The sequence below is a fragment of the Balaenoptera ricei genome, chromosome 16, assembly GCF_028023285.1.
Source record: "Balaenoptera ricei isolate mBalRic1 chromosome 16, mBalRic1.hap2, whole genome shotgun sequence".
Taxonomy (NCBI): Eukaryota; Metazoa; Chordata; class Mammalia; order Artiodactyla; family Balaenopteridae; genus Balaenoptera; species Balaenoptera ricei.
Genome location: NC_082654.1, coordinates 46,387,045 through 46,410,132, shown reverse-complemented (window position 1 = coordinate 46,410,132; position 23,088 = coordinate 46,387,045). Strand labels below are relative to the sequence as shown.

At 41.3% G+C, this 23,088-nt stretch overlaps 1 pseudogene; it reads right to left on the bottom strand.

Annotated features, from left to right (window-relative positions):
* Positions 1–225: 225 nt before the first annotated feature.
* On the bottom strand, positions 226–5,171 carry LOC132350431 (riboflavin kinase-like; annotated as a pseudogene).
* Between the last annotated feature and the right edge of the window lie 17,917 nt (positions 5,172–23,088).

The following is a 23,088-nucleotide window of genomic DNA, read 5'->3' as shown; positions in this document are numbered from 1 at the left end:
TATTACGTAAAAAAGAATCTTGATTTTTAAAATGAACCTTTTTAGTACTGTAATATGATGGGTTTAATTGAACAGCTGGAACATAATATGGTAACTACATTGTACTGTTTAATTCACAGCTGTAGGAAAATGTTTGATTTTTAAAATATAACCAAGATGAGACTGTAGAGTTATGAGCAGTAAAATATTAGAAAACAGTGAATGAATAAATAAGATGCTTTTCCATCAGTGGCCATTCATTATTTTACTTTTAGGAACCTGGAAGAAATTGTCTTCTCTGAGTTTCAAATGTTCTGGTAAATCTAGTCTTTTCTTAGCTTCCTCAATATCACCTTGAATTGCTGAAATAAGTGACTCTAAAGAATCAAAGTTCTCTTCTGGTCTGAGGTAGCCAACGATGGCCACATTGAGAATTTCCCCATAGAAGTCCTCTTTGAAAGCATTCATGTTATGAGTTTCCATGGACTTTTTTGTATTCTTGCAGTATGGGTTCCATCCTATGCTCACCACCATCTTATGGACGTCTCCACTTCCAACACTGGCCCAACCATAATATATGCCAGTGGATGCATCAGCTGGAAGATTATCTACTACTTGTTCAGGAAAGTTAGCTGTAGGGATGCCCAGCTGCTTGGAGCCGCGACCGAAGCTCCGCACCACCTGGCCGCGGCATTAAGTACGGCAGGCGCCTCATGACTCCGTCCGCTCGGAGTGAGGGCTGCGGTCCAGTCCGCGCGTCCGGCGGAGCCGCAGTCGAGGCGGTGTCCGGACCCCCGGACCAGCCGGGGGACACGGGCGGGAGCTCCGCAGGCCGGCCGCCCGGGCTAGCGCACCGGCGTACACGGGCTGAGCGGCGCGGACGACACGCCGAGGCGAGACCCTCACGCCACTGACCGAACAAAAGGTGCCGAGTGACTCAGAGGCTGCGTCTGGGCTCCGGAACGCCGGCGACCGCGGAAGTCTCTTGCCCTGCTTTTGTTTGGATTCATCTTTTTATGTCTTTGCCCATTGCCTTATTTTTATTATTTTTGGATTGACTGGGTACACTAATACAATATTTAGTTTTAACCCAATATAAAAGTCTGTGATTCAAAATGAGAGTTTATCCTGATCATTTTATTAACAAGATTTATATGTTTAGTTTTATTTCTACTATAAAACATGGTTTTATGGGTTTTGTTGTTTTATGGTTCTTTTTAATGGACCTTTTTAAACAAATTTTTATTGGAGTATAGTTGCTTTACAATGTTGTGTTAGTGTCTGCTGTACAGCAAAGTGAATCAGTTATACCTTTTTATAGACTACAGTTATCTTTTTTAACTTGACTTTTCCCGTGATTTTGGAAGTCATATCTACTATTTTTATCCTATTAGTAGTGACATTAAATTAAAATGTACTGATATCTATTTTCTCTAATTTCATTATCAAAAATAGAGCAATGTCAATTGATTATTCCTTATGTAATATGAGGAATTTACTTTGCTTTTACTTCTTGTCAACACACATTTTAACTGACAATCCCATTTGGGTCACAATCCTTTTTTCCTCATAATTCTGTAGACAATTCTGTCTTCTTCATGTTGCTAAGGAGAAGTGGGAGGCAAGCTTTATCTGCATGGATACTCACTGAATCTGTTTTTATTCTTGAAATTAAAATAAATTATCAAGATTAAGTCTAGGCATTAAAATTTTTTCATTATTTTTGTCTGATTTTCAGAAAACTCAAGACTTTCTCTAGCTCAGGAAAACTTCCCCCAAATTGTTTTTTAATAATGGATCCATTTTTATTGGTTCTTTTTCTGAAATTCCTAGTGTTTACATATTAAACATGTCTCTTGTCCATGCTTTTTATATATTCTCCCATTCTTTTTATCTCTTTGTCTTTTTTCTCTGAGTTTTGTGATGTAAAAGTTGACTTCTGCTCCATCAAACCTGTTTGCTGCAGGATCCATTTTGCTGTTCACTTCCTCCATTTCAATCTGAAATGAACATTTTTTTTTAAATCTCCGTGCTGGCTTCCATAACCTGTTTGTTTTTCTCTTTATGGTTCCCTGCTCAAATTTCATAGAAGAAATGTCTGTTTGAAGCTTTTTGGAAACAAAAAGCAGGAGTGTTTCCCGCGTCTCTTGTAGAAACTATATTTCATAGAAAAATATTTTCTCTGATTCCTCAGAGTGGTCCCTTCTGTTGAACTCTGCTGTCTTTTCATTTGCCTGGCAATTTTTCTCTGTGTGCTCATCATTACAAAGGGAGCATAATATTTGTCCAGGACCAGGAATTGAGATCCCAGTCTGAATTGTTCCGACCCAAGGGAAGGGAAAGGAAGAAAATATAGGTTTAGATTTACTAAATACTCAAGTTTTGCTTTGCTGATTCAGTGGCCTGGGGAGCTAGGCAGCTCAGGAGTGAACCAGCAGAGGTGGCCCGGCACGGAGCTCTTCATCTCTGCTCAGTGTCTTTCCTAAGTTTCGGAGGGCGTCAGGTGTTTTCTGGGAGTGTCCTTGTTCTTTGCTGAGTGCTGGCCGAGGGTCACTCCTGTTCTTGACCTGGGCTCATCGTCCACAACAGGTGTCATCTGGGGGTTAGAGCCACCGTGGGTTTGTGAACTGACAGCGTGATTTCCATCTACTGAGTCCCTAACTCTCCCCACCGCCCCTCCCCCGCAGCACACTGCCCGGTAAAACTACTACGGGGCATTGGAGGGAATCTCCCAGCCTTTCCTCCTAGTACTTCCTGGGTAAATTCCTCCTTTACATGTGAGGAACTGCACATCCTCACAGTGCTCGTCTAAAAGAAGCTCTGGGACATTTTGGACATGAGGCTGTCACGCTCCCCTCCTCTCTACAGCTGATTCACATTTCCCTGTTTTCATAATAACTGAACATGTTAGTACGAAAGTTGCTGAGGATAATTTCTCTTATTTCACAGTATACATGTTTTGCTGAATTTTCTTCCTGGAACTGAAAGAGTCCAATTTTCTTTCCTTTGGAACAAATGGTATGTAAAACGCCATATAAACCCCATTTTAATTTGGAAGCTGTTCCATGGAATATATTGTCCAGTTTAACAATGAGTCCCATTGTCAAATTTATTCTCAATATAAAAAGCAGTCACAGATTATCAAAACTTGCAAGCTGGTCAGTGTTGTTTCTATAGGTTTCTGGTGGGATGTTTTGCAGATAACATTTTGTGTAGGAAGCAATCATGGCTTCATTCCATGATAGGCAAGTTGCCAGGAAATACTAAATCAAGTGGCAATAGAGTCCCTAAAGAAAGTTGTTCCTGATTTATGATGATTGTTCCAACAATACTGCTGAACTTTTTACACATGGAAATGACCACTGAGTTATGTTTTGCATTATGTCAGAGAACAGCCAACCTGCCAGATCCAACGTTGCAGCTGGAATGCAGAAAAGCCCCATTATGTTAATTTCCAAAGTCTGGGAAAAATGACTTCTTATTCCCAAAGGGTAAGTACTTTTTTTTCCCTCCAGCACATCTCACACCCTGAATCTATGGTGGCATTTAAAAAAGTGGGAAACAGCCTAAGCTGGGTTTGAGGTGGGGTATGGTGGAGGCAAAGATGGCAGGAGTGGAGGGGCTGATGACAAGGGGAAAAAAGGAAGACTAATCAATAGCAGGGGGTCGCCAAGGGCTGAGGAGGGGTCTGCATTATTTTCGAGAATTGATCACAGTTTCAAGAGAAAAGTTCAGCAGACTTATCTTCCAACTGTTGGAGTTGCCTGGAACCCTCAACAGAGTGTGTGTGTGTCTGTGTGTGTGTGTGTGTGTCTGTGTGTGTCTGTGTGTGTGTCTGTGTGTGTGTCTGTGTGTTGTATCTGTGTCTGTGAGATTGTATGTTCCTGTATTTTGCTCCTGGAGCTTTAAGAAAAGCCTAGACCAGCATTATCCAGCAGAAATGTAATACAAGCCACATATGTAATTTAAAATTTTCTAGTAGCCACATTAAAAAAAAAAAACTAAACAACTGGTAAAATGATTTAATAATACAATTTAACCTAATATGTCAAAAATATTATCATTTCAACATATAACATACCTAAAACTTATTAATGAGATAGGTAACACTTTTCTTTTCATAGTGGTTCTCTGAAATCTGGTGTATATCTGGTGTGTATTTTACACTCACTCACAGCACATCTCCCTTTGGACCAGCCACACTTCTCAATTTCAATAGCCACATGTGCTAGCTTGTGGGATGGGGCAGGCTGGACAATGAAGAACAATCACCCTCTCAGTTCTGACTCATTCAACTCTGCTCAACTCTTGGTGTTTCCCTAAACCTGCAGCTCCCCCTCCTCTGGAGACCCCAGAACACACCTGTCAAAGGCACCCCCACTACCAGCTCCTTGAAGAATGGTACATGAAGCATCACTCTTTTGGCTGTTCCATCAACCTTCCTTACTCAACAGGTCAAGAAAAACCTTATGATTAAAAACCCAAGAACCTGGGAAATACATGTGTAAAAGCACCTTGACACATCAGCATTGCATTTGGACTTCCAGGAGAAAGCCATTCTTTCTCCCTTGGTCTTCGCTGCCCCCTTCCAACCTTTGTCTTGCTAACATTTCTCAATAAATGTTCTCCTTCCTTCCTCCCTGGTCTCCTTTTCCAGACTGAGCAGGATGTGGGCGAGGGGGGCTGCTGGGGGCATTTCTGTGTCCTGTCCTGGGGAAGATGCTTGCAGAGGGGAGGCAGGGAAGGTGAAGCCGCCTCTCACTTCACTGTCAGTCCTGCAGCAGAAAGTCTGAAGCTGGACCAGTGCATCTACATAAAACAAAAGGCAAGGCTGCAGGGACTCCCTGCAATGGTTCTCGAAGATCTAGAGGGGTGGACACATGAATGAAGCTGTCCAGATGTCAGATGAGATTGGTGGGAATTGTGGAGAACTGGAGAACACTGGCCCCACCCAGGGCATTTCAATTTACTTTTTAACCCTGTGCAGGCCAAACTACACTGGACAGAGCCCCAGAGTCATTAGTTTGTGGTTCCTAGTAAAGGGCCATGTCCTGGGGATTCACATCACAGCCCGACAGTGGGTATCTGGAGATCTAAGGCTTTGCCTCCTGGCTCCCTCTTCTTGGGATCTGCTGTCTATCAACTGCCTGGCTTGAAGTTTGGGGAACCTGCTCACCTTCATCTTCATGCATATTGACAACCATATCACTGACCTTACAACCAACCTCCTGACCTTGCAGATTCTCAGTCCTCACTTCTAATGGCCCAAATTCCATTCAGAACTGGATCCTCAAATGGGGTGAAATGTAACATGCAACTTGGAATCATGGGGCAGTTTGTTACCTCTGAACCTATGTCAGTCACTGACTTTCTCCACAAAGCTGTAGGCACACCGAAGCCCAAGTATTTGGAGGCTTAAACCCACCAGCTCTGCCCAGAAGTCCAGGTGGAAGCACTGATGCCCTGCCCAGTCCTGACCAGACCTCTTCTCAAGAGGTTAGACTCTGCCCTAAACTTCCAGCAAAGTGCCAGACAGATCAGGTTGAATAAAAACATCATTACCTTCCTATTTCACCTGCATTTACTGGAAACTTCTGCTATTGCCCAATGACTGGAACAGATTTCCCCTTGGAAATGACACTGGCTTGGATCTTGCCTGCCTCTGCCACACCTAGTCCCAGCTTCCTCTTCCTCCTGGCTCCGGCCCCAACACACTGCCCTGCCAAGTCACACAGGTAATGACCTTTTTTTTTCCCATGTCTTTCTTCTTCTTGGGAGGAAATAAGCTAGAATGAGGAGAGGAAGGGCTTTTGAGTCTGAGAAATCTGGTTTTGAATCTCAGCCCCAAGATTTAATGTTTCTGTGATCTCAGGCAAATTACTTAACATCTTTGAGCCTCAATTATTTTCACCATTAAAATGTGATCAATCCTATTTCATAAGCTTGTGGGGAAGATCAGAAAAGACAGTGCTCCTAAGATACTTAGCATATAACAGACATTTGGTACACATTGGCTAGTGTTACCATTGAACCAGCACTTTGCCCACGTTGCGACTACCAGTCTCTTCTTCCCTCTTCCCTGTTCTCGATCACCATTAGGAGCCTTTTGACCCCATTGGTAGCAACCATAGCCTGGGTCCCACGGATTGCTATTTTCCACTGGTCTCCCATAGACCGCCTAGCAACGCCCTACCCATCCCCAGCTCTCTTGGCATATTCTCTGCCTGTGGCCGGGACCCATTTAGTCCTTCTCAGGTCCCTCCCTGTCTTCCTCCAAGAAGCCACATCCCATGCTCTGGATGACTGGATTAGGGAGGGGCACTAGCCTCAATCATCAGGAGGGCCAGAAAGAGATGAGGAAATAGTCCAGCTCCTAGAGATTTCCAACACAGCATAAACCACTATGGGGTGAAAACAGCTTCTCTAAATATAGGCTAGATAGATATGGCAACAGTTCACTGTCAAGACCTTTCCAGGGTTGCATCTTAATGGGCACAATGTTTATTTAAAGTCAACCATATCTGAGCTATCTAATAAGAGCAACCATTGAATACTGTTCTTATCTCTACCTAGAGTCTATTCTAGAGCTCAGCCCTTTTAGGTTATAAATCAGTGTCTCAGGGTGAGTGATGCTAGCTCCTACAACTAACCCTAATATCTCAGTCACTTAACACACAAAGGTTTATTTCTCAGACAGTATTTGATGTGGGCCAGGCAGACCCCTCCATCTTGAGCTATATGACCTAGGACAGTGGCCTCCAAAGCCCCAGCGGGAGGGAAAGAGGAGGCACACTGACCTGAGCATCCCGGAAGAGACCCTTGTCACCTCTGCTTACAGTTCGTTGTCCAGAACATTTGACTCACTGCAAGGAAGCCTGGGAAATGTGGAAAGCGTATGAAATACTGTTGAGCAGGGTTCTGCTCTAGAGTGTGTGTTTGTGTGTATGTGTGTGTGAGGGGTGTTTATGGACGGCTGATGCACGTCCCTATGTGTGTGTGCCAGTGCCTTTTCTATTCCTAAAGTGTCCTCGCCCTGCTCCTCTACATCCCTCTATTCCTTTGAGGGACTTGTGAGGGACCAGCCTCCCACAGTGTTTGCAGAAAATAGGTGCTTTATCATTTCAATTTAGTACAACTCACTCAGCTTCTGATGAGTGTCTCTTATAGTAATAATAAAAATAGAAAAAGGTGTCATTTATCAACTCTCCTCAAAGTTGTAGGCTCTATGCTAATAAGCACTTCATATTTCTTATGTCATTTAATTGGCCTATGAAATAGGTGCTGTTTTTATCATCATTTTACAAATGAAGATACAGGTTTGTAAAGATAATATAACATCCCTTGGTCAAAAGCAAATAAAAGGAGATCTTGGGACTCAGCCAGCCCATCCGACTCAGACCCTTTGGGGCTGGCCTTTACACCACACATGTCTCTGAGGAAATGCCAGCATGACAGGGTGAAGACGGGAGCTATCTGCAGGCTCACAAGTGAAATGATTCCTGTGGGTTTTCTTGTTTAGATTGTAATCCCCAAAAATTCAGGAAAGTATTGGGAACATTCACAAATATTTGAAGTTCTCATTTCACAGCTTATATATTTTTCTCTTACAGTGCAACACAACAATATTTCCAATGAGACAGCATCAAAAATCCTTAGCACCATGGGGCTTTGCAAACTAAGACTATAGCGTGATACAAATAAAACTGTTTTTCTTAAGATATTTATAATGTTATTGGATTTATTTAAATAAGCTTCATTTGTTATATCAGCTTTAGAATTGTTGTCAACTTTAAAAAGGCAATCAATAATACTCCATAAAATTTGTTCCTAACTTTTTACAAATTTATTTTTCCTCACTATTTTAACGTATCACGATTTTCTCCAAAAGCCTGAAAATTAATTTTGGGAAAAATAGATAGATATACTACACTAAAGTTGCAGAGAGCTAAGTGCTCATGAAGACTTATACCACTTTCCAATGAGGGTTTTTGATTCAGGTCAGGCTAGATGTCAGCACCGCAAACACACGAAACCCGGCTGTTGAAAGAATATTTGACTTTTGTGTCCCCAGTTCTCTCTCACTGGATTTTCAGTTTCATGTACCTGTATGAGTGTACCTGTGTCCTTTCATATTCCCACATTACCCTAGTATTCTTCTTCAGTATCTGATTTAGTCTAATTTCAAATTTTTCTTTTCAATAAATAACTCTGGCCCTGGGACTGCTCAATTTTCACCTAGGGACCAGGAGAAAATACACATCAGCACACTGATAATAAAAGTTGCTTTGAAAGTGCTCCTCGCAAGTCATGCTTGTTCAAGGTCCACAATGAAGCTATATTTCTTGTTATTTCCTTCAACTGGACACAGGCGAAAGGCTCATATTTCCAGCACACTCTTGCTCCTAGAAAGCCGAATTGCAGGGGAGCAGCTTGGCCCCCTGCTCATCTTCAAGCTGGATGCAGCCTTGCAACAGTGCAAATGAGGCCAGACGGAACTCATTGCGGCAGCTAAATCCCCAAGGTTTGCTCCCAGAGCCTGTTCCTGTGCCACTGTCATCAACCTGTCATGAGACTCCAGCCATCATTCCCAGAAATCCATGTACCTGGCCATCTGCTCCCAAGTCAGATTGCTTCCTTTGGGGCACACCTTCTACACAAAGAGAAATGAAACTTTAGGAAATTCAGACTGACTCCAAGCCAAGCTCCCAGGCTGAAATAGCATGCCAGTGCTGAAAGCGTCTGGACCTTGCCCTCCTTCTCAAAGGCCTCCACCAGGAGCCTGGACCCTTGCAGCCCTTAGAATGCCTAGCCGTGTATGCAGTATGTAGAGTTCATAAAGCACTTGGCCAACTTTCTATTCAAGATGATTTTGGTTACAACTTAGTTGTATCCCCCTATGAGAGAGGTATAATTTAAAAAAATCGACCTGGGACATACTCCATTTCACCCTTCAGTTCCCAATCCCAGGTCACCAGCTGGCACTTGGAAGAATCCTGGGGACAGATTTGCATAAACAAGAGCAGTCCCTCGTTTGCTTAATTCCCAAGATATTTCTGAACACCACTGCCCTAAGCCCTAATTGTGGCAGCTCTAATTCATTCCTCTTTCCTCTCGCAACCTTCAGCTACAAAAGAAAAAAGAAAAAAAGAAAAGAAAGAAGAAAAAGCAGTGTGACAACTAAACAGGATGATAACATTTAACATTTGAATAATGCTTTACAGTTTAGTGTTTTGTGTGTATTATCTCATATAACCTTCATTATAAAACTGTGAGGAATATAGGGTAGATATTAACTGCACCATTTTTTCGGGTGGAAATAAATGAACTGGCCCTTGAGAACGCTAATGCCGTAAACACAGCTTGATTGACCTTTTAGAGGCATGAAGTGCAGAGTTCTCTGATTTGAAAGCACGACTGTACTCTAGATGCAATCACAGTAGGGCCAAAAGAAAGGAGATAAATCCCGCAAGGTTTTGCTCCCCCTGGCGAAGCCGAAGCCGTAGCATCCAGTGGTCTGGGGCGTGCTGGGCCATTTCCTTCCAGACGAAGGGCACATTGTTGCACCTTATACCTCCCCGCCACTAAGACAGGACATGGTGTTTAGCAGGCCTTATGGATTTTGGAAACAAAATAGACCACACTTGGAAGTGCTGATTTGACCCACTTATCCGATGACCCAGTAGGCTGCCAATTCTGAGTGGAGCTCAGGATAAGAAAAGGCTCTACCACAGGTCCAGCTACGCACTAAGTGCCCTGCCTCTCAGGCAATGCAGCACCTGGGGGAACAGGACTCTGCAGCGTCTCTGCAAAGCCCCAGTAGCAGAGCTGGGTCACAGACCCCTAGGAGGCTGAAGCAGGGCCTCCCCTTCTGTGGCGGAAAGCTACTCACCCTTTGAACAGCAGCTCCAGGCATGTCAGCGGGCCCTGGTAAAAATGAGCTCCTAGCCCGGGGAGGGCAAGTTACCATGCAGCTGGGGCTGGATGTAATCATGAGTTTGGGTGGGCAAGGCAGCAATCTTTTGCCACAAAGGAACTGGCATGTTCAAGATCTGGCCTATGCAGACCCAAAGGGAAGAGAACATTATGTAAACTGATGGCCCAGTCTCCTAAGTCTGCCCCGCTGTTTCACTGACATCTGCCTTCAGCTCACACCTATGGACTCATGGAGCTTCCCTGTGGCCAGCTGCCAGAGGAGGGAAGAACCAGGCCTGGTCCCACACCTGAGCTCGCATCCTAAGGTGGTGCTCACAGCTGAAGCAAACTGCCGCTGTTCTCGGTCCACTCATGGGTCCCGAGAGGAGGACAAGAATAAAGGAAAAAATCCCCTGCTAGGCAGCGCTGCAAGCAACGCATGTGGCTGATGAAGAAACTGATTAGAAGACGGGGGAAATCAAGCAAGGTATAGAAATAAGACTGGGCTCTCCCACCATCACCCCCTCGACCCTCTTATGGATTTTGTGCTTCCTGTCACTGCCACCTTAGGCTTTGACAGATCAGAGGCCCTGGTTCAGGGGATGGAAGAGTGATGGTCGGGGAGAGGCTTCTCTCTAAGTGAACATAACAGACTGTTCAACTTGAAGTAGGAACTCTCACCTGGTCACTTCTGGACCACTAATGCCAGTGAACCAGTAGGTTAAAAAAAAAAAAAAAAAAAAAGAGAGGAGTTAGTGGTGGGGGTCCTGGATCCTGATTGCTCTGAGGAGCTAGGGTTTCTCCTGTGTAATGGAGTCAGGGAGGGGTCTATATAGAACTCAGGTGATTTATTGGTTTATCTCTTGGGGTTTCCATACTGGTGAGAATGGTGAACAGGTAATTGCAGCAACTGCCAGCTGACAAAGGCAAGACAACCAAGGACTTAGATGCTTTGGGTAAGAAGATCAAAGTTCCCACACCAAGAAAGTGACCTAGACAAGCCCAAGTGCTGGCCAAGGGTGAGAGAAATCTAGACTAGGTGGTGGAAGAATGGTCACTGAATACTAGTTATTGCCACATAGCAAGCTGCAATAGTGACTTGTTTCACTAATAATATTTAATTAAATATTTGCAGAGATTGCAGCAGCTACTACCTTGAAGCTGACTCTGTGACAGATGGCACTGAATGGATGGCCTTAGCAGATATGACTGGTACAAGTGTGGCCTGCAGCAGACACCTGTTGGGCATCCCTTCAAATGCTCTCAGCCTCACCTGCCTCCTGTTCTAGCCACTATGGAGCATCCAGTGTTCTGTAGGAGCCAACATCCTTCACACAGGTACAACCCGGAAGTATCACTCCTGTGTGCCTCTCATTTCCTGTCAGTGTTTCTCTGTAACCTGCTTAGTATCCAGAGATGCTCAACCCAGAAATTTGGGGGGGAGGTCACCCTATTGGGGGGGTTCTTTGACTAATGGGGATGGGAGTCAATGCATAAATGTTTCCCTCTTTCTCCTCCATAGAGAAGATTCTGATATTCCTTTCACATGACTCCTTAAACTGTCCCCTGGGATCAAGGATCCAGTTGCCTGTAGCAGTGGACAACACGATGATAAATCTTTTTGTTTTTTTCTCATTCCTTGCCTCACTCCTCCTGACCTTACTCCTACCCCCTGGAATTCAATAAAGCATTTTCACTCAAGTCTCTGTTTCAGGCTCTGCTTTCTGGGGAAATGAGGCTAAGTTACATCACCCATTTCCAGCTACAACCTTTGTCATCTTCCAGCCTTGTGATCATTCCATTGCCTCCGAGTCCTATCACTACTCTGGTGACTTTAACATTCAAGCCCTACACCTAGAGTTCTCAGTCCTTTGATCAGCTCATTTCCAGTGACCTTCACCTCCATTCCACGCTATCACCTTGCTTCCATTGCCTCCTTGAATGCTGTCATCACTGATTACTGCTGTATGCATAAGTCCAGAAGTTAGAAATCCCCCTCTCTTCCTCAACCTTTCATCCTCCAGTCCCTTTCATTCAGTTACTCCCACTGCACCAATGTTGCAACATCATGAAGACTTTGTGGCCCAGGAACTGTCTATGTTCCCATTACCCAGCAGCTTTCTCTTGTCCTCCTTTTTTTTTTTAATCCAGTTAAAATTCCACAGAACACTATTTCTATCATGCTTGCCAATTTCCACAACTCCCTTGCCCTCCCAACTCTCTTCTTGAAAAATCCCTCTCAGAATTAATGCATCTGTCCAACTTTTTCTGTACTTATATCCCAGGTGTTAATCACTGTTAGAGAAAAACCATAAAGCTGAACAATTTGGTGCCATTATAATAGCTGCCAACATTTATTGAGAGCTTAATCTTTGCCAGGCACTATTCAAAACACATTACATAAATTATCTCATCTTGCTTCCTACATCAGGCTGGAAAGTTGCCCAGAAATTCTGTTCTCAAACCTCTGAAATTCATTCTCATCAGAACACTTTCTCTGCTGCTGCTCAGAGAAAACAGAACTCATCAATTAAGAACATGGTACACATCATCCTTCACATTTCAGTAGCATTCAACAGAAATGAGTCCTCCCTTCTAATCCAAACACTCTCTTTATCCTTCATACCACACTCTGCTAGGTTTTTTTTCTACCTCTCTGTCCCCATTTTGCTTATTTCCCATATTCCTTTTTCTCACATAAACTTTTTTCTTTATCTCTATCTCCATCACCATCTACCAAGCCCTCCAAAAATAGCAATGTGGGTTGCACCCATAACGTTCCCTCTCCCTCACTGTCTACCCCCACACCTTCCAATCTCTAATTCCATAGTTCCTACTTCTTAAATATCTCTGGGGATTGTCAACTTCTCTTTCCATCTATTGCTGTAGTCTAGATCACCATCTCCCACCTGCATAGCTTCAAGAAATTTCTAGCTAGTCCACTTGCCTTCAGTTATGCCTGTATCAAATGCAATTGACTTCTTCAGGCTCATGCCCACAAGTCTTTTCTCACAGCTGTCAACACATATTGATATACGTTTTTAGGACTGACTCCCCACCATTGAGCTCCCTGGGAACAGGCACTATGTCTTGCTCCTATTTTGGTTTTCCCCAACTCATGCCCTGCCATGAGGTTGTTCTCTATAAAGTTTCACTGACTGAGTGGATGACCATTAAATAAATCAAAGACTTAATCCATCAATTAACAAGTAGATAAGTGGTATCTATTTTAAACTCCTCATGACTGACTCAGTTTCCATATTTTATTTACCTCCCATCATAACACAAACCAAACTTGAAATTACAATAATTACTAAATTTATTAAATGAGTGTATGCATCTTAGTTCCAGAAAAAAATTCTAAACCATTTAGGTATATTTTTGAACACACTGGATAATATTTTACTTCAATCGACCAGAAGGATCTGTGAGCAAATTTGTTGGACTTCAGAAAGACAGACACTCCACAAACCTCCATCTTCATTTTATTTCCATAACTGGGGTTTTGTGACCTACAAAGGGGTGAAGGTGGGGCCTGAGTACCCTGAAACAGTGAGTGTGGACATCTGGATTCTGGGGATGCTTGGCTCAGCTGTGCCATGGATAAGATATGGGGACATGTCTAACGAGCATGGCCAACAGCAGAGGGGATCTGTGGCAATCTTCAGACTCTTGAGTCCAGAGGCTTAGAGTGAGAATGAAGAGATATGGCAGAAATGAGAGGACCCCGGAGGGGAGGCAAGGTGCCTCAGATACAAGGGCAGGTGGACCTTTGGTCTAGGGTTCTGTCCGAAGATAACTGTGCTCCAACCCCTTCTGGCTCCTTTTTCTCCACTCAGGTTTTCATAGTCCTAAAAGGGAGAATGTGACTGGCTTGAATCAGGCTCCTCTCCCTTGAATCAATCAGCCATGGCCTGGAGCAGGATGGATGACCACCACTCACACCTTGCAGGAATTGTGAGCTAGATAACACCTACTTTCTATATTCTGCACATCCCAGGAGAAGTTTTTTTAAAGTTCTAATTAAAACTTGCTTAACCAATTCAGGCCTAATTCCAGTGATGCAAATCTTACATCTATTACATACAAATAATTTATGGGTCTTGATGTATTTAGACTTCAAAAACATAGGATCATAGGCCAGATCAAGCAGTAGCAAGTGGATATTAAAATTTGAGGTTCAATAAATGTTTGAGAGGCAGTTATGGAAAACAAGATGAAGGCAAAGACTTTGCTCTGATAGGAGCCGATGAAAGAAATGGGCTTGCTGTCTGCCATCCAGCATGGAAAGGGGCAGAGCTGGGCGACTGGGAGTCTGAGCTGTCCCTCACATGTGCATATCTACAGCAATAAAGAATCCAGGGCATTAGCAAGTGACACCAAATCAGCCTGCACCATTTAGCTCTGACATGCCTGAGTGTGAACTCTCCATAATATGTCACAGTGCAGAGAGAACAAGAGTGATAGGGGACCTGGTGACCTCTCCAAATCACACACACACTGCCCATCCCTGAAAGCTGCTGGGAGTCATGGGCCTCTCAGCAGAGCATGGATTTAATGCACCTCATGATATCTACTCCCACACAGAAGTGGAGGAAATGTTTGGAAAAGGAGAGCTTTGTATCAAGGTCTCGCACAGATGTGTTGCATCAGTGGCAGTGCTGCCTGGGGACTTCCCTCCCCAGTCTGCACTCAGAAGGGCAGACATTGTCTGTCTGGGGCCCTGCAGTCACCCATTCCAGGAATTTGGTCACAACCACAGACGTCTAATTTGTAATATCTGTCATTGTTCTGTGGTCATGCAACAGAGCCCAAGGGCACATGGTACAATGTCTTTGCAATAAAAACTTGTAGTGTCTCAGAGAAAGTGCAGTGCTTTACCAAAATGCATTGCTCTGTAACTGCTGCCTTGGCTACCTCTGAGTATCTCAGCCCAGGATTTGTAGAGTACTTAGTAATGATCAAGGTGGCTTTAATCCTTTGACCTAATTTTACACTTTTCTATGATACAGGTCAAACAAGCATTCAGTAGTTCATCCATTCAGTGGGCAAACATTTAGTAAGCATTTGTCTATTGGTGCTTAGGTGAAGTAGAATCGTGACTACAGGTTCCTTCCTAGCTCAGCATGACTTACATCTTAATATAGGATCTAACACATTCTTTTAACTTGGCCTAAGGAGACAATCAAAACGTTGTCCAGGTTAAAAAAGGGAAGAGAGTCAAGAAAATTCCACCCATGTTTTTGGTTATTAAATTTGAATAGAACTGACCCTATTCAAAGATAAACATATTTAAAACCACAGCATTCAATATTAAATAAAACTTTAACAAAAGGAGGAAGAGAGAAGCAGATACAAGATTAGTAGGAGAGAAGAAGAAGGGGGAAAAGTAGGAGAGGACAAGGGAAGGAAAGCATGAAACATGCAAAAGGTAATTGAAGAGAACACTGTAGGTTAATTACTCTAGGAAAACAGAGAAGAAAACAACAATGGTAAGAAAGACAAAGAAATGAAAGTTAGAGGGGCAAAACTAACAGAGATGAATAGGAGAGAAATGGAAACCTAACATAAAAATAGTTAGGATACCTAAAGTAGATACTAAAAAAAAAATTGTAAGGCGTGTATTCAGACACAAATAGGATCTTTCATGCAATGAAAGAAAATATAAATACAATGCAAAGTCTTAATATGTCCCAATAAAAAGAATATAGGATGAAAAACACCAAGATTTGTCCAATAAAGAATCATAGATTCACTGAGAAAGTAAAAACTGGTACCCTAAAAAGAAAACAATTCATTGACTATAATATTCTCCTCAGCATTTCTCCATAACAGAACACAATGAAACTACAGAGATTTGAAGGAACAGTGTGTCTCAGGAGATCTATTACTTCCCAAATTGTCATGTGTCTAGTCTATGGGCAACAGAAGCGCATTTTAAGATAGGCAAGTCATCCAAAAGCAGATTATCATGTAACTTCCTGAAAATTATTCTTTAGTTTAGCAAGAGCATATTAATCAAAATTAGGTACTAATTTATTGAGAACATAACAATTAAATGACTTACAGTGAACACTTAACCTACTTAAACTAAAATTAAATGTAACAGAATTTATGTTTTAAGTAACTTAACTGAGTCCAAGGACAAAGATCACAAAATATTTATAGGAAGACAAAAATACTGAGCATCTAACAAGATAAAATTCATAATATCTGGCATCCAATAAAAAACATTACCAGGCACGCAAAGAAGCAAGAAAATATAACCAACAATGAAGAGAAAAATCAATGAACTGAAACTGACCAAGAAATGAAACAGATGCTAGGTTTAGCACAGCAGGACATTTTTTAAAAATGTTATGACTAATTTCCATATGCCCAAGGAAGTAGAAGACTGAACAGATTAAGTAGCAATCTGGAAGATATAAAACTGGCCAAAATAAATTTAACTTCTATAAATGAAGACTACAATGTGTAAGATAAAAAATACACTGGATGGAATTAATGGTAGATTACACAATCTTGCAAAAGACTGCAAAGATTAGTGAACTTGAACACAGAAATAGAAACAATTCAAAGTGAAACACAGAAACAAATAAGAAATTTCAAAAATGAAAAAAGCATTAGTGAACTGTGGAAATACTTCAAGAAGCCAAGTATGTGTATAAGTTGAGCCCCTGAAGGAGTCAGTAGGTGACTCAAAAAATATTTGAAGAAATAACTGCCAGAAATGTTCTAAATGTGAGAAAAATTATAAACCCACAGATTCAAGGACCTCTATTAACCCTAAAGAAAAGAAACATGAAGAAAAACTGCACCAAAGTATATCATTATCAAATTGTTGAAAAACAATATAAAGAGAAAGTTCTAAAAGAAACCAGAGAAAAAAAGACATATTACTGCAAAGAAATATAGGGATGACAGCATATTTCTCAGCCAAAAAGTACAGGCTAGAAGACAGTGGAGCAACATCTTTAAAGTACTGGAAGAAAAAAAACTTTCAGGCTAGAATTTTTTAACGAGTAAAAATATTTTTCAAAACTTGTTCCAAAATAATGGCTTTTTTTTGACATACAAGATCTGAAAGAATTCATTACAAGCAGGCTTAAGTACAAAAATGTGAAGTCTTACAAGAGAAAGGAAAATAATATCAGCTAGAAATCTTGATCTACACAAAATAATAAAGGAATCAATCAGTCACTATAATCATCATGTTAATAAACATAAAGAAAATCACATTATCATTTCAATAGATGGAGAAAAGACATCTGAAAAAATCTATCATCAATTTCTATTAAAAATTCTCAGAAAGAGAAAAGACTTCTGGTTCCTGCCAAAATAAAATAGACCCATTCCTCCCGAGTCCTCCTTCTTACAACTAAAAACCCTAAGCATAACACACAAATAGGCATTGGAAGGGACTTGAAAAGAAACATGGTAGTGAGTTCTCTGGGTGTCTTATTGCCTTCCATATATTCTGGACTGGGTCCTGCAGAAACCTCCAACTGTGACCAGGCACAGAAAAGTTCCAAGAAAAGCCTATTCCCCTAGCCAAAGGACTGGGGAAAGGATGGCCTTGCAACAAGAAATCTTTCTTGTAGTACCTGCCCTGCTCTAGCAAACACCAAGAGAAAATCACCTACCAACTCCTCCACCATGGTTTCAGTGAGCCAAGCAGGGATCTTTCATCTCACCCTCCCCACATACTCACAGCCTACAGAAGCAGATGGCGGTGCTCAGATTCCCTGAACCAGTGGCATCACTGGGGCTGAGCAAGGAGCTAATTTCCCATCATTCACTTGGCAGAAGCAGGCATCACTCTGTTTCCCTGCTAAGATAGTGTCCGTGGACCTAGTGGAGAGCCATCAGAAGCAAGCAGTACCCCCAATTCACTGCCAGGGTATTGTCAGTGGTGTCCAGCAATGAACCCAGTCTGTGCTCTCACCAGTATCAAGGAGTCAGTGTGAGTCGGGGCTGCTCGGCACTCCCCTGTTCCTTCCCCAGTGTCCTAGAGCCCAGTGGGGAGTGAAACCTCCAGAAACACCCAGCATCAAGGAGACTGAACAAGGTCATATAAAGCAGGGCTAGACGATACTCTGCTTCTCCCCTTCACCAATGTCAGTAGGGCCAAGTGAGAAGCTAAGACTCCACCACAACTTAGTTGACACTCTGTTCCTGTTCCTCTTTCCCCGTAGTGTCAGCAAAGCCTGGGGCGGGGAGGGGCGGCTGAGTCTCAACTCCCACACAGAACCAATGAGATGGAACCAGCTGGTCAGCAAAGGGGCTAGCTGGCACTTTTCTTCCCTCATTCTCCTCCCTGGTGACAGCAGGTCCCAGCAGAGAGCTTCCACTCCCATCCTGCAGCAACAAAGCAGTAGTCAGCCCTTCACTCCTTGCCCCAGGTGTCAGGGCACGCAGCAAGGAACTGAGTTTATACTCTCATTCAGAGGCAACAAGTTGGTGAGAGCTGGTTTCCCACCTGCACCAGGAGGGTGTCAGCAGCACCAAAGGGGAAGCTGAAGCCCTACCCTTGTCATTTGCAGTGAGGCAGCATGAGCCAGTGTTCCATTTTTGCTGAGGTAGTGTCAGTGGAGCCCAGCAGGAAGCCTAATAAACTCATCTACCCAGCCCTCAGGCTACATTTCAACAGGGGGACTACCTGATAAAGCAAGATTAGATAGACTCCAGAGTCTCTAATATAATATATAAAATATCCAGAATACAATTGAAAATCAACTTATACCAAGGACAAGAAAAATCACAACTTAAATGAGAAAAGAAAACATGCAATGACATTCAGATAAATTCATGTTAGAATTATCTGACTAGGATATTTAAGCAATTTTATTTTATAATAAAAACTGGCAATGACCAATTCTCTTGGGAAAAAAACAAAAATTAGAAAATCTCAGCAAAGAAACAGAACTTATTAAAATAAAGAACCAAATAGAAATTATAGAACAAAAACATGCAATGTGTTTGTCTGTTCAGGCTGCCATAATGAAATACCCCGAATGGGTAGCTTAAACAACAGAAATTTATTTTCTCAGAGTTCTGGAGGCTAGAAGTCAAGGTCAAGTGCTGTAACATTCAGTTTCTGGTAAAGGCTCTCTTCCTGGTTTGTAGAGAGCCACCATCTCACATGTGTCTTCACATGGCCTTCCCTCTGTGCAAGCTCAGAAAGAAAGACAGACAGAGAGAGACAGCACTCTGGTATCCTTCACTCTTCTCCTTTTCTAAGGACACCAATTCTATCAGATTAGGGCCCTGCCCTTATGATCCCATTTAATTTTTTTTAAAATTTATTTATTTAATTTATTTATTTTTGGCTGCATTGGGTCTTCGTTGCTGTGCACGGGCTTTCTCTAGTTGCAGAGAGCGGGGGCTACTCTTCTTCATTGCGGTGCGCGGGCTTCTCATTGCAGTGGCTTCTCTTGTTGCTGAGCATGGGCTCTAGAGTGCAGGCTCAGTAGTCGTGGTGCACGGGCTTAGTTGCTCCGTGGCATGTGGGATCTTCCTGGACCAGGGCTCGAACCCGTGTCCCCTGCATTGGCAGGCAGATTCTTAACCACTGCGCCACCAGGGAAGGCCTCCCATTTAATTTTAATAACTTCTGTAAAGGCTCTATCTCCAAATACAGTCACATTCAAGACTAGGGCATCAACCTATGAATTTGGAGAAGACACAATTCAGTCCTTAATATGCAGTAAGTGAAATTTTAAAACTGTCTGGATACATTCAATAGTAGAGAGGAGCTGGCAGAGGATAGAATCAGTAGACTTGAGGACCAACAAATAGAATTTACCCAATCTGAACAACAGAGAAAAAGCAGACCAAAAAAAGTAAGTGCAGTCTCAGAGACCTGTAGGACAATAACAAAAGAGCTAATTCTTATAATGAGAATCCTAAAAGAAAGGTTAGAGAGTGGACTGAAAAAGTACTTGAAGAAATAATGGCTAAAAAGTTCCCAAAGGTGGACAAAACAAAACAAAAACAAAAGAAACCTACAGATTTAAGAAACCTAATGAAACCCAATAGAATAAAGTCAAAGAAATCCAGATTAAGACATATCGTCATAATTAAATTTCTGAAATCTTTAAGACAAAGGGAAAAAAAAAAACACTTGAAAGCAACCAGAGGAAAATAACGTATTACTTATAACGGAACACAAATTTGAATGACAGTGGAATTCTCACCTAAAACCATGGAGACCAGAGGAAGCAGCACAACAGTTTTCAAGTACTGACAGGAAAATATTGTCAACTGTAACTTCCATATCTGGCTAAAATCCCCTTTTGGAAGGAAAAGCACATACAGAAATTCTCAGATGAAGGAAAACTAAGAGGATTGGTCACTAGCAAACCTACCCTTGGAAAATGCTTAAGGGAAGTTTTCTAAACAGAAAGGAAATAATAACAGAAGTCTTCAGGGGAAAAAATCAGAATGGGTAAAAAGAAGATCAAATATAAATATAACTTTTATGAGTTTGTTAAATCATATTGAATAGTTAAACAAAAGACTATAAGGCCTTCTGATGCAGTGTATGCAGAGGAATTGCTTGAATCAATTATATTTTAAAAGAGGGGAGGGTCAAGAGACCTAATGGAGGTAAGGTTTCTACATTCATTTAAGGTGGTAAAATATTAATACTGTAAAACTAGACTGTTACATAAGTATGTTGTCACACAGAGAGCAAACATTAAGAAAACTATTTTTTGAAAAGCAAAAGTAGCTACATTCATACAGAAAATAAACTTGAGAGCAAAAAAAAATTATTATAGCCAAAGAAAGATATTACATAATGATAAAAGAATCAATCCTCCAGGAAGACATAACGATACTAAATGTGCATGCACTAAACAACAGAGCCTCAAAATACATGAAGCAAAATGGATAGAGCTGAAAAGAGAAATAGACAAATCCACAACTATAGTTGGGAACTTCAACACTCCCTCTCAACAACTGATATAACTTGTAGGCAGAAAATCAGCAAGGACATAGAAGAATTATCGAACAACACAATCAAGCAAGATGATCTAATTGATATGTATAGAACACTCCACCCAAAAACAGCACATTTATTTCAAGGGTCCATAGGACACTTCACCATACCCTGAGCCATAAAATAAATCTCAACACATGTTAAATTTTTTAAAAAACTGAAATCATAAAGAATTTTTTCTGACCATAATGGAATCAAATTAGAAATCAGTACAAGAAAGACTACTGGAAAACCTCTAAACACTTGGAAATTAAATAACACATTTTTAAGCAATCCATGGATCAAAGAGTAAGTCTCAATGGAAATAAAATACATCAAACTAAATGGAAATTAAAATACAACCTAACAAAATATGTGAGATGTAGCTGAAGTAGTACTGAGATGGAAATTTTTAACACTAAAATGTTCATATTATAAAACAGAAAAAGTATCAAATCAGTAATCTAAGTTCCTTCCTCAAGAAACTTGTAAAATAAGAGCAAAATAAATACAAAGCAAGCAGGAGAAAGGAAATAATAAAGGTAAGAGCAGAAACAAATAAAATGGAAAACAGAAAAACAATACCTCTAGGAAGATCCAAATCAGCAGTATCAGAATTGAAACACGACCTCTAGGAAAATACAAATCATCAGTGTCAGAATTGAAACAAGAGATAGATATCATTACAGATTCCATAGCCACTAAAAGGATAATAAGGAAATACTACGAACAACTTTATACTTAGAACAATTTAGAAGAAATAGACCAATTCCTTGAAAACCACAAACTATCAAAATTCAACCAAGATAAAGAGTCTAAATAGTCCTATAACCATTATAGAAATTGAATTCATAATTTAAAAGTTCCCACAAGAAATATGCAGGCTCAGTAGGTTTCACAGGAAAATTCTATCAAACATTTAAAGAGTTAATACCAATTTTACACTACTCTTCCAGAAAATAAGAGGTAATAATACTTCTCAACAGATTTTAACAATACAATAAAAGAAAACCACTAATTAATTTATCTCAAAACTTAGACATATTAATCTAAAACAAAATATTAACAAATCGAATCCAGAAATCTATAAAAAGAATTTTACAGCATGACCAAGTAGAGTTTATTCCAGGGAATGTAAAGCTGGTTCAATATTCAAAAATCAATCAATGTAACCCACCATATCAATGCACTAAAGAAAAAAAGATAAGTGCTCATATCTACTAATACAGAAAAGGCTTTTGACAAAATCTGAAGCCATGGTAAAAAGTACAACATCGGGCTTCCCTGGTGGTGCAGCGGTTGAGAGTCCGCCTGCCAATGCAGGGGATACGGGTTCGAGCCCTGGTCTGGGAGGATCCCACATGCCACGGAGCAACTGGGCCCGTGAGCCACAATGACTGAGCCTGCGCATCTGGAGCCTGTGCTCCGCAACAAGAGAGGCCGCGATAGTGAGAGGCCCGCACACCGCGATGAAGAGTGGCGCCTGCTCGCCACAACTAGAGAAAGCCCTCGCACAGAAGCGAAGACCCAACACATCCAAAAATAAATAAATTAATTTTTTTTAAAAAAGTACAATATCCAGAATTATCATAAAAACGCTCAGCAAACTAGAAGTAGAGGGGAACTACTTCAGCTTAAATAGAGCATCTACAAAAAGCCTACAGGCAACATCATACATAGTAGTGAAAGACTGAATGCTTTACTCCTAAAATCAAGAATTGGGCAAGGATGTTCACTCTCATCTCGCTTATTCAACATAGTAATGGAAGTCCTGCCCAGTGCTATAAGAAATAAAAAGATACAAAAAACATACAAATTGGAAATGAAGAATTGAAACTATCTCTATTTGCAAATAACACAATTGTCTACACAGAAAATCCCAAGGAATCGGAATCTACAGAAAGAAAAAATTCCTGACACCAATAAGTGAGTTCAGCAAAGTTACATGATACAAGGTCAACACACAGTAATCAATCAAATTTCTATTTACTAAAAATAAACATGTGGAAACTGACATTAAAAGCACAATACTATTTATAATTGCTTCTCCAAAATTGAAACACTTAGGTACTAATCTAACAATACATGTACAGGATCTGTATCCTAAAATTAACAAAATTCTAATGAAATAAATAAAAGAAGACCTAAATAAGTGGAGAGATGCCCCCTATTCATGGATTGGAAGACTCAACATAGTAAAGGTATCAATTCTGCCC